Genomic DNA, 10856 nt, shown 5'->3' on the forward strand with positions numbered 1-10856 from the left:
AGCAAGCCACTCAGTTGTAACAAACCACTATGAAACAAAATATTAAAAATGAAGCTAGACGGACCACCTGGCCTGATCCATATCAGCCTCCTCCTGAGGTCCCCAGCATCACAGAAGCCAGTCTTCAGCCAATTCGATTCACTCCACGTGATATCAACAAAAGGCTGAGCACACTGGATACAGCAATGGCTCTGGGCCCTGACAACACCCCGGCTATCATTCTGAAGACTTGTGCTCCAGCCAAGCTGTTCTAGTACAGCTGCAACACTGGCATCTATCCAACAATGTGGAAGACTGCCCAGGTATGTCCTGTCCACAAAAAGCAGGACAAATCCAATCCAGCCAATTACCACCCCATCAGTCTACTCTCTACTCTCAATCATCAGAAAAGTGATGGAAGGTTTCATCCACAGTGCTGTAAAGTGGCACTTACTGACCAATAACCTGCTCATTGATGCCCGGCTTGGGTTCTGCCAAGAGCACTCGGCTCCCGACTTCATTAAAACCTTGGTCCAACATGAACAAAGGAGCTGACCACCAACATCCTGGGGGTTACCATTGAACATAAATACTGTGACAACAAGAGAAGGTCAGAGGCTAGGCATTCTGCGTCGGGTGTCTCACCTCCTGACTCACCAAAGCCTTTCTACCATCTACAAGGCACAAGTAAGGAGTGTGATGGAATTCTCTCCACTTGCCTGGATGAGTGCAGCTCCAACAACACTCAAGAAGTTCGACACCATCTAGGACAATTCAGCCTGCTTGATTGGCACCCCATCCACCACCTTAAACATTCACTCCCTCCACCACCGGCGCACCGTGGGTGCAGTGCGTACCATCTACAAGATGCACTGCAGCAACTCACCAAGGCTTCTTCAGCAGCACCTGCCAAACACGCAACCTCTTCCACCGAGAAGGACAAGCACAGCAGGCGCATGGGAACACCCCCACCTCCAAGTTCCCCTCCAAGTCACACACCATTCTCACTTAGAAGTATATTGCCGATCCTTCATCGTCGCTGGGTCAAAATCCTGGAACTCCCTCCCTAACAGCACTGTGGGAGTACATTCACCACACGGACTGCAGCGGTTCAAGAAGGCGGCTCACCACCACCTTCTCAAGGGGCAATTAGGGATGGGCATTTAATGCTGGCCTTGCCAGAGCACCCACATCCCATAAACGAATTTAAAAAACCCTATCAGCATATCCTTCTATTCCTTTCTCCCTTCCTCTCAAATGCATCTGTAGTATTCGCCTCAACTACTGCATTCTCAGCGCTCTTTGGCCAAAGAAGTTAATCCTGAATTCCCTGCTGGATTTATCGGTGAGTATTTATGACCTGTCTTCTCTGAGCTAGTTCCTGACTCACTCGCAGTAGGAAGCATTTTCACATTGCTAATGTGCAGCTGCGATGGCCGAGTGGTTAAGGCGTTGGACTCGAAATCCAATGGGGTTTCCCTGCGCAGGTTCGAACCCTGCTCGCAGCGACTTTGATGCAAATTCTTTATTTTATTTCATCGGCTCCATGTGGTGATCACTGGCCCCGAAATTGATCAGAATTCCCTCCACTGCACTTTATTACACTGATTAACCCAAAGTTCCAATTGAAACACTAATAATTTATCGGCATCAATTAGATATTGTGGATTTGTTGGGAACTAGTGAGCAATACACACACAAAGCAGCATCAAAAATACTAATTAATAAAGAGCCCTGCAGTGTTTGGTAGGGAATCACCTTCAGCTAGTAAGTGGGAACACGGTTTGGTTTTATAAAACTGAACACGAATTAAAAAGTGTGTAAAAAGACCGTGGCAGAACTCGAACCTGCAATATTCTGATAACCTCAAAATTAATACCGAAGTCTGACGCGTTATCCTTTAGGCCACGCGAACAGTAGGAGTAATTTGTAGATCAGCGCCATCTGTGGACAGATAGACACAAGGTCAACCTTCCAGTTCCTTGAGTTCTCGGCAGAACTAAGGTTTTGTAGCTTTGCTTCAAAGTATTAAAGCTCCAATCTTTTCAGCAAATAGCAAAATTAAGAAACTACCCACACCATCAAAAAGTAAATGGCCCGCACGGGTATCGAACCCGCGACCTTGGCGTTATTAGCACCACGCTTTAACCTACTGAGCTAACCGGCCTGCCTTCACTCCTTTTGCTGTTAAATTCAATTTATGTTGATTTTTGGTTTTTGTCAGTTGTCAGTGCTCCGGTTTCCTCCCACAGTCCAAAGATGTGCAGGTTAGGTTAATTGGCTATGATAAATTGACCCTTAGTGTTAGGGGGATTAAATACGTGGGGTTACGGGGATAGGGTGGGATATGTGTTGGTGCAGGCGTTACGGGGATCGGGTGGGATATGTGTCGGTGCAGGCTCGATGGGCCGAAATGGCCTCTATCTGCACTGTGGGGTTTCTGTGATTCTGTGACTTCAAAGGCTGTAAAATAAAGACTCTGATTTCTACAGCGCCTTTCACCTGAGGACGTCTCAAAGCGCTTTACAGGCAATGTAGTTGTAGTTGTAGTTGTAGTCACTGTTGTAATGTAGGACAAACAGCAGCAGCCAATTTGTGCACAGCAAGCTCCCACAATGTGATAATCGAGGATCACCTGTTTTAGTGATGTTGATTTGAGGATGAATATTGGCTACAGGACACCGGGGTAAACCTCATCATCCCCTGCTCTTCTTCCAATAGTGCCATGGGATCTTTTATGTCCACCCGAGAGGGCAGAGCGGGCCTCAGTTTTGGAATTGTATTCCACCACAATCTGTAACCTTATGGACCGGCATATCCCTCACCCTACCATTAGCATCAAGACAGGGGACCAACCCTGGTTCAATGAGGAGTGTAGAAGAGCATTTCAGGAGCAGCACCAGGCGTACTGAAAATGAGCTGCCAACCTCATGAAGTTACAACACAGGACTACACACATGCTAAGCTATGGAAACAGCATGTGTAGACAGAGCGAAGCGATCCAACAGCCAACGGATCAGATCAAAGCTCTGCAATCCTGCCACATCCAGTCGTAACGATTTTAATTTAATGTAATTTGTTCCTAGGACTTGTGCATCGCTCGCAAGGCCAGCATTAATTGCCCATCCCTAATTGCCCTTGAGAAGGTGGTAGTGAGAAGCCCTCTTGACCCGCTGCAGTCAATGAGGTGAAGGTGCTCCAATAGTACTGTTAGGGAGGGATTTCCAGGATTTTGACCTAGCGACGATGAAGTTATGGTGATATATTTTCACGTCGGGATGGTGTGTAACTTGGAGGGGAACTTGGAGGTGATGGTGTTCCCATGCACCGGCTGCCCTTATAAGAACATAAGAACATAAGAAATAGGAGCAGGAGTAGGCCATTCGGCCCCTCGAGCCTGCTCCACCATTCAATAAGGTCATGGCTGATCTGATCTTGGCCTCAACTCCACTTTTCTGCCTGTTCTTCCATAACCCTTGACTCTCCGATATTTCAACAGTCTGTCTATCTCAGCCTTGAACATAATCAATGATTCAGGCTCCACAGCTCTCTGGGGTAGATAATTCCAAAGATTCACAACCCTCTGAGAGAAGAAATTCCTCCTCATCTGCGTCTTAAATAGACAAATCCTTATTCTGAAACTATGCCACCTGATTCTAGATTCCCCCATGAGGGAAAACAACCTCTCAACATCTACCCTGTCAAGCCCCCTCAGAATCTGATATTTTTCAATAAGATCACCTCTCATTCTTCTAACCTCCAATGAGTATAGGCCCAACCTGCTCAACCTTTCCTCATAAGACAATCCCTTCATCCCAGGGATCAACCTAGAGAACCTTCTCTGAACTGTCTCCAATGCAAGTATATCCCTCCTTAAATAAGGAGAACAAAAATGTATGCAGTACTCTCGGCGTGGCCTCACCTGTACAATTGTAGCAATACTTCCCTACTTTTATACCCCATGCCCCTTGCAATAAAGGCCAACATTCCATTTGCCTACTTAATTACTGCATGGTAACATTTTGTGTTTCATGTACGAGGACACCCAGATCCCACTTAACCGCAGCATTCTGTAGTCTCTCTCCATTTCAATAATATTTTGCTTTTCTGTTCCCTCCATGGCCTCGCCCCTCCCTATCTCTGTAATCTCCTTCAACCCCACAACCCCCTGAGATATCTGCGCTCCTCTAATCCTGCCCTCTTGAGCATCCCTGATTATAATCGCTCAACTTTCCTGTTGCCCTATGCTTTGGAATTCCCTGCCTAAACCTGTCCACCTCTCTTTCCTCCTTTAAGATGCTCCTTATAACCTATCTCTTTGACCAAGCTTTTGGTCACCTGCCCGAATTTCTCCTTATGTGGATTGGTGTCAAATGTTTTGTCTGAAAATACTCCTGTGCAGCGCCTTGGGACGTTTTACTACGTTAATGGTGCTATGTAAATGCAAGTTGTTGTTGATGATGGTGGCAGCTGATTCGGTGATGGTCTTGCTGTTGAATGTGAAGGGGCGGTGGTTAGACTTTTGCTTGTTGGAGCTGGCCATTGCCTGGCACTTGTGTTGGCTATTGTCATGTGTGGCACACAGTGCCATATGTACAGTATTTGCCGATAGGATAGTGTATGATTGACAACTGCAGGTGTATGCTGAAAGATTAATGCAGGAAATCGTCAGGTAGAGTCTCGAAAATATAAGCTTATACACATGAACCAAACCCGATGGCTGGTTAGCTCAGTTGGTTAGAGCGTGGTGCTGATAACGCCAAGGTCGCGGGTTCAATCCCTGTACGGGCCATTTGATTTTTGGTAGAGAGGGTAGTTTCTTGATTTTGTTATTTGTTGAAAAGTTTGGATGGAAACTCACACGGGACCTGTAATACTTTGAAGCAAAGCTGGAAATCCTGACTTATGACCTGCGGAGCGTTTCCAACATTAAATGAACAATTCCAGATCCATCGGGACTTCTCGTATTTCAATCAGTGAACGGTTCACAGCTGCTGATTGGTTTGGAGTGCAAAGAATAGAACTGAAATAAATACAATCCCGGGGTTTAATCGCTCATTATTAACATACCACCAGAAACAGACCGTTCGGTCCAACCAGTCCATGCCACCGTTTATGTTCCACTCGATCCTCCTCCAGTCTTTCCTCATCTAAATCTATCAGCATAACCCTCTATTCACTTCTCCCACATTTGCTTACCTAGCCTCCTCTAAAATGCATCTAAACTATTCGCTTCAACCACTCCCTGTGGTAGCGAGTTCCACATTCTCACCACTCTCTGGGTAAAGATGTTTCTGCTGAATTCCCGATTGGATTTCTTGCTGACTATCTTATATTGATGGCCTCTAGTTATGCTCTTCCCCACAAGTGGAATCATTCTCTCTGTATCCACTCTATCAAAACCTTTCATAATTTTAAAGATCTTTTAAAGTGACCTCCCTATTCTTCCTAGCATAATGAAATACGTCACACTTATTTGTGTTCAAATTCATTTGCCAATTCTATGCCAATTCTGCAAGTTTATTAATGCCCTCCTGTAACTTGTTGCAGTCCTCCCCAGTATTGACTATCCCCCCCAATTTGGTGTCATCTGCAAATTTATAAATTGTGTTTCTGATTACTAAGTCTAAATCGTTAATATAAACTGCGAACAGCAGTGGCTCCAGCTCTGATACTTGTGGAACACCACTACGCACCTTCTGCCACTGTGAATAAACTACCCGGTAGTCGGACTATCTGCCTTCTCTCCTTAAACCAGCCAACAATCCAGTCTGCTACTTCTCACCTGACTCCGGATTCTCTGACCTTGTTCATCAGTCTATTATGGGGTACATTATCGAAGGCCTTCTGAAAATCCAGATAAATTACATCTACTGCATTACCATTGTCTACTCTCTCTGTTGGTTTGGAGTGCAAAGAATGAGACTGAAATGACATCGGCCATCTCCAGTTCCCTGCTCCCCTCACCCACTCCAACCTAACTCCCCCTGAACTTGCAGCACTCCGTTCTCTCCGATCGAAACCCTAACATTGTTATTAAACCTACTGACAAAGGTAGTGCTGTTGTTGTTTGGAGAACCGTCCTCTACCATCCGGAGGTTGAACGGCAACTCTCTGACAGCTCCTCCCACCTCCCCCTGGACCATGACCCCACTACTGAACATCAAGCAATTGTTTCCAAGACTGTCACTGACCTCAGCTCCTATGGAAATCTTCCCCCCATGGCCGCCAACATCTCAGTTCCTCAACACTGCACTGCCCACTTCTGCATCCTTCGCAAGATCCACAAACAGGACTGCCCTGGTTGACCAATTGTTGCGCCCTGTTCTTGCTCCACAGAACTGATTTCTTCCTATCTTCACTATATTTTTTCTCGACTTGTCCAGTCCCTTCCCACCTACATGTGCGACTTTCCAACACCCTCCGTATTTTAACAGTTTACTGTTTCCTGGCCCCAAATGTCTCCTTTTCACTCTGGATGTCCATTCCCTCTACACCTCCATCCACCACCAGGACGGCCTTAAGCGGCTCCACTTCTTCCTTGAACAGAGGCCCCACCAGTCCCCATCCACCACCGCCTTTGTCCGCCTGGCTGCACTTGTTCTCACATTGTACAACTTCTCCTTTGATTCCATTCACTTCCTCCAAATTAAAGGTGTTGCTATAGGTACCTGCATGGGCCCTAGCTATGCCTGCCTTTTTGTGGGATATGTGGAACATTCTTTGTTCAGGTCCTACTCAGGTCCCCTTCCTCACCTCTTTTTCCGGTACATCGATGATTGTATTGGTGCCGTTTCCTGCTCTCGCCCTGAACTAGATAATTTCTTTCACTTTGCCTCCAATTTCCACCCTTCCCTCACCTTCACATGGTCCATCTCCGACTCTTCCCTTCCCTTCCTTGACTTCTCTGTCTCCATTTCTGGGGATAGGCTATCGACCAACATCCACTATAAGCCCACTGACTCCCACAGCTACCTGGACCACACTTCCTCCCACCACGCTTGCTGTAAGGACTCATAGAAACATAGAAACATAGAGACATAGAAGATAGGTGCAGTTGTAGGCATTCGGCCCCTCGAGCCTGCTCCACCATTCAATTAGATCATGGCTGATCATCCAAATTCAGTACCCTGTCCCTGCCTTCTCCCCATATCCCTTGATCCCTTTAGCCTTAAGAAATATATCTAACTCCTTCTTGAATATATTTAATGAATTTGCCTCCACTGACTTCTGTGGTAGAGAATTCCACAGGTTCACCACTCTCTGGATGAAGTAATTCCTCCTCATCTCTGTCCTAAATGGCTTACCCCTTATCCTTAGGCTGTGACCCCTGGTTCTGGAATCCCCGGCCATCGGGAACATCCTTACTGCATCTAGTCTGTCGAGTCCTGTTAGTATTTTATAAGTATCAATGAGATCACCTCTCATTCTTCTAAACTCCAGCGAGTATAAGACCAATCAACCCAATCTCTCCTCATATGTCATTCCTGCCATCCCAGGTATCAGTCTGGTGAATCTTCACTGCTCTCACTCCATGGCAAGAACATCCTTCCTCAGATAAGGCGACCAAAACTGCACACAATGCTCAAGATGTGGTCTCACCAAGGCCCTGTACAACTGCAGCAAGACATCCTTGCTCCTGTACTCGAACCCTCTCGCTATGAAGGCCAACATACCATTTGCCTTCTTAACCGCCTGCTGCACCTGCATGCTTACCTTCAGCGACTAGTGCACAAGGACACCCAGGTCTAGTTGCACTTCCCCTTCTCCCAATCTATTGACGTTCAGATAATAATCTGCCTTCCTGTTTTTGCCACCAAAGTGGACAACCTCGCATTTATCCACATTATACTGCATCGGACATGCTTCTTCCCAATCACCCAACCTGTCCAAATCATACTGGAGTTTCTCGGCATCCTCCTCACAGCACACATGCCCACCCAGCTTTGTGTCATCTGTAAACTTGGAGATATTACATCTAGTTCCCTCGTCTAGATCATTAATATATATTGTGAATAACTGGGGTCCTAGCACCAATCCCTGTGGTACCCCACTAGTCACTGCCTGCCACTCGGAAAAAGACCCGTTTATTCCAACTCTTTGCTTCCTGTCTGCCAACCAGTTATCTATCCAAGTCAGTACCTTGCCCCCAATCCCATGTGCCTTAACTTTACACGCTAATCTCTTGTGCGGGACCTTCTCAAAAGCCTTCTGAATGTCCAAATACACCACATCCACATAGCATTTCCCCCACTACCGATGTCAGGCTTACCGGTCTATAATTCCCCGTTTTCTCTCTACCACCTTTTTTGAATAGTGGGGTAACATTAGCTACCCTCCAATCCATGGGAACTGTTCCAGAGTCTATCGAATTTTGGAAGATGACCAGCAATGCATCGACTATTTCTAGGGCCACTTCCTTAAGTACACTAGGATGTAGATTATCAGTCCCTGGGGATTTATCCATTCCATTCTTTTCCATTCTCCCAGTTTCTCTGTCTCTGTTGCATCTGTTCTGATGAGGCCACCTTCCATACCAGTGCTTCCGGTATGTCTTCCATTTTCCTCAACTGAGGGTCCCCCTCTACCATGGTTGACATGACACACGACCGAGTCTGTTCAATTTCCCGCACGACTGCTCTCACCCATTCCGCTCACTCCCAGAAACATAATAGGGTTCCCCCCTTGCCCTCACCTTTCACCCCACCCGCCTCCACATTCAACGGATCATCCTGCGCCATTTCCACCACCTCCAGCATGATCCCACCACCAAACACATCTTCCCCTCCTCCCTTTCAGCATTTCGAAGGGACCGCTCTCTCCATGACAGCCTGGTCCACTCCTCTATCACCCCAACACCCCTTCTCCTTCGCCGGGCACCATCCCATGCAAGTGCAGGAGATGCAACACGTGCCCTTTTAACTCCTTCCTTCCCATCGCCCAGGGCACCAAACACTCCTTCCAGGTGAATCAGCGATTACCTGTACTTCTTACAATTTAGTTACTGTATTCGCTGAATCTACATTGTGACACCAAATGCAGATTGGGTGACCGCTTTGCAGAACAGTCGGCAAGTGTGACCCCGAGCTTCCGGTCGCCTGTCACTATAATTATCTGCTCCACTCCCTCTCTGATCTCTCCTTCCTTGGCCTGTTACACTGTTCCAATAAAGCTCTATGTAAGCTCGAGGAACAGCACCTCATCTTTCTATTAGGCACTTTACAGCCTTCTGGACTTAACACCGAGTTCAACAATTTCAGACTATAAATTGGCCCCTGTATTTCTTTAATTTTTTTAATTTGTTCTCATTTTTCCTCACATGACAGTTGTTAATGTTTCTGCCATAATCATTCACACCTCATCTTGAGCCATCTTTTGTTCGTTAACTTGTCCTATTACCTCTCCTTTTGCCTTGCACCATCATCCCTTTTGTAAGTCAATCTCTCCTGCCGTCCATTCTATCACAGACATTTCCTTTGTTCTTACCTCGCCTCCACCCACCCCTGCTTAAAAATCCCTCTTCCCTAACCTTTTCCAGTTCTGACGAAGGGTTCGACCTGAAAGGTTAACTCTGTTTCTCCCTCACTCGATGCTGCCTGACCTGCTGAGTGTTTCCAGTATTCTCTGTTGTTAATGAAATGAACACAGTAACGGAGTTTAATCACTCATTATTAGGATTTGTTGAGTCTATTTTTGTGTGGCCGCGTGGCCTAATGGATAAGGCGTCTGACTTCGGTGTAAATTCTGAATGCTATCAGAAGATTGCAGGTTCGAGTCCTGCCGCGGTCGTTTTACACACTTTTTAATTCGGGTTCAACTTTAGAAAACCAAACCGCGTTTCCACTCTTTTCCTTCCAAACATTGCAGGGTTCTTTATTAAATGGAATTTTTACGTGCTGTCTTATGTGTAAATTTCTCACTGATCTTTGCAAATAGTTTCAAACAAATCCACAATTTCTAATTGATGACAAATTAGTGTTTCCAATTGGAACAACAGCTTTGGGTTAATCAGTGTCATAACGTGCAGTGGAGGGAATTCTAATCAGTTTCGGGGCCAGTGATGTCCACAGGGAACCGATGAAATAAAAAAAAAGAATTTGCAGTAGAATCACTGCGTGCAAGGTTCGAATCTGCGCAGGGAAACCCCATTGGATTTCAAGTCCAACACCTTAACCACTCGGCCATCGCAGCTGTGCAAATGCAACTTTTCAACAGTGAAATGACCTATGCAAACTATTAGACAACTTCCCTGCACAATATAAATGGAAGGAAGTTGTGTATCAGCTGCACAGAGGCCTGGTTAGGTCACTGTGTACAGTTCTGCGCACTGCACCTTAGAAAGGATATATTGACCTTGGAGGATGTGCGGTGCAGATTCACGAGTGTGTTACCAGGGCTCCAAGGGTTAGGCTATGAGCAGAGATCACATAATCTAGGCTTGTATTCCCTGGAATATTGAAGATTAAGGGTAGTGATCATAGAAATACAGAAATTTACGCCAGAGAAGGAGGCCATTCGGCCCATCGTGTCTTTGCCAGACGAAAAAGAGATATTCTGTCTAATCCCACTTTCCAGCTCTGGGTCCGTAGCCCTGTCGTGTACAGCACTTCAAGTACATGTCCATAGTGCTTTCTATTAATGTGATCGGTAGTGACTTCCAGATCCGCTCCACTCTCTGTGTGAAAATGGTTCTTGTCAACTCCTCTTTAATCATTTTACCAGTTACTTTAAATCTACGCCCCTGATCATTGACATTTCTGCTAAGGGAAATAGGTCCTTCCTATCCACTGTATCTTGGCCCCTCAGAATTTTATGCACCTCAATTATGTCTCCACTCCACCTCCGCTGCTCCAAAGATAACAACCCAACCCTATCCA

The 10856-nt window shown here is 46.1% G+C and overlaps 3 non-coding genes across 3 annotated transcripts; all 3 read left to right on the forward strand.

The window, feature by feature from the left end:
* The first annotated feature begins 1405 nt into the window (after nucleotides 1-1405).
* trnas-cga (transfer RNA serine (anticodon CGA)) lies at nucleotides 1406-1487 on the forward strand. The gene has a single exon. It is a non-coding gene; the product is annotated as a tRNA-Ser (tRNA).
* Nucleotides 1488-4697: 3210 nt separating this feature from the next.
* Nucleotides 4698-4771, forward strand: trnai-gau (transfer RNA isoleucine (anticodon GAU)). Its single transcript has one exon. It is a non-coding gene; the product is annotated as a tRNA-Ile (tRNA).
* A 4907-nt stretch (nucleotides 4772-9678) lies between these two features.
* On the forward strand, nucleotides 9679-9768 carry trnar-ucg (transfer RNA arginine (anticodon UCG)). The gene is given in 2 exon segments: nucleotides 9679-9715; nucleotides 9733-9768. It is a non-coding gene; the product is annotated as a tRNA-Arg (tRNA).
* Nucleotides 9769-10856: the final 1088 nt, after the last annotated feature.

Source organism: Somniosus microcephalus, unplaced genomic scaffold (assembly GCF_052327205.1).
Source record: "Somniosus microcephalus isolate GS21.2 unplaced genomic scaffold, FLI_Smic_1.0 unresolved_chr8, whole genome shotgun sequence".
Taxonomy (NCBI): domain Eukaryota; kingdom Metazoa; phylum Chordata; class Chondrichthyes; order Squaliformes; family Somniosidae; genus Somniosus; species Somniosus microcephalus.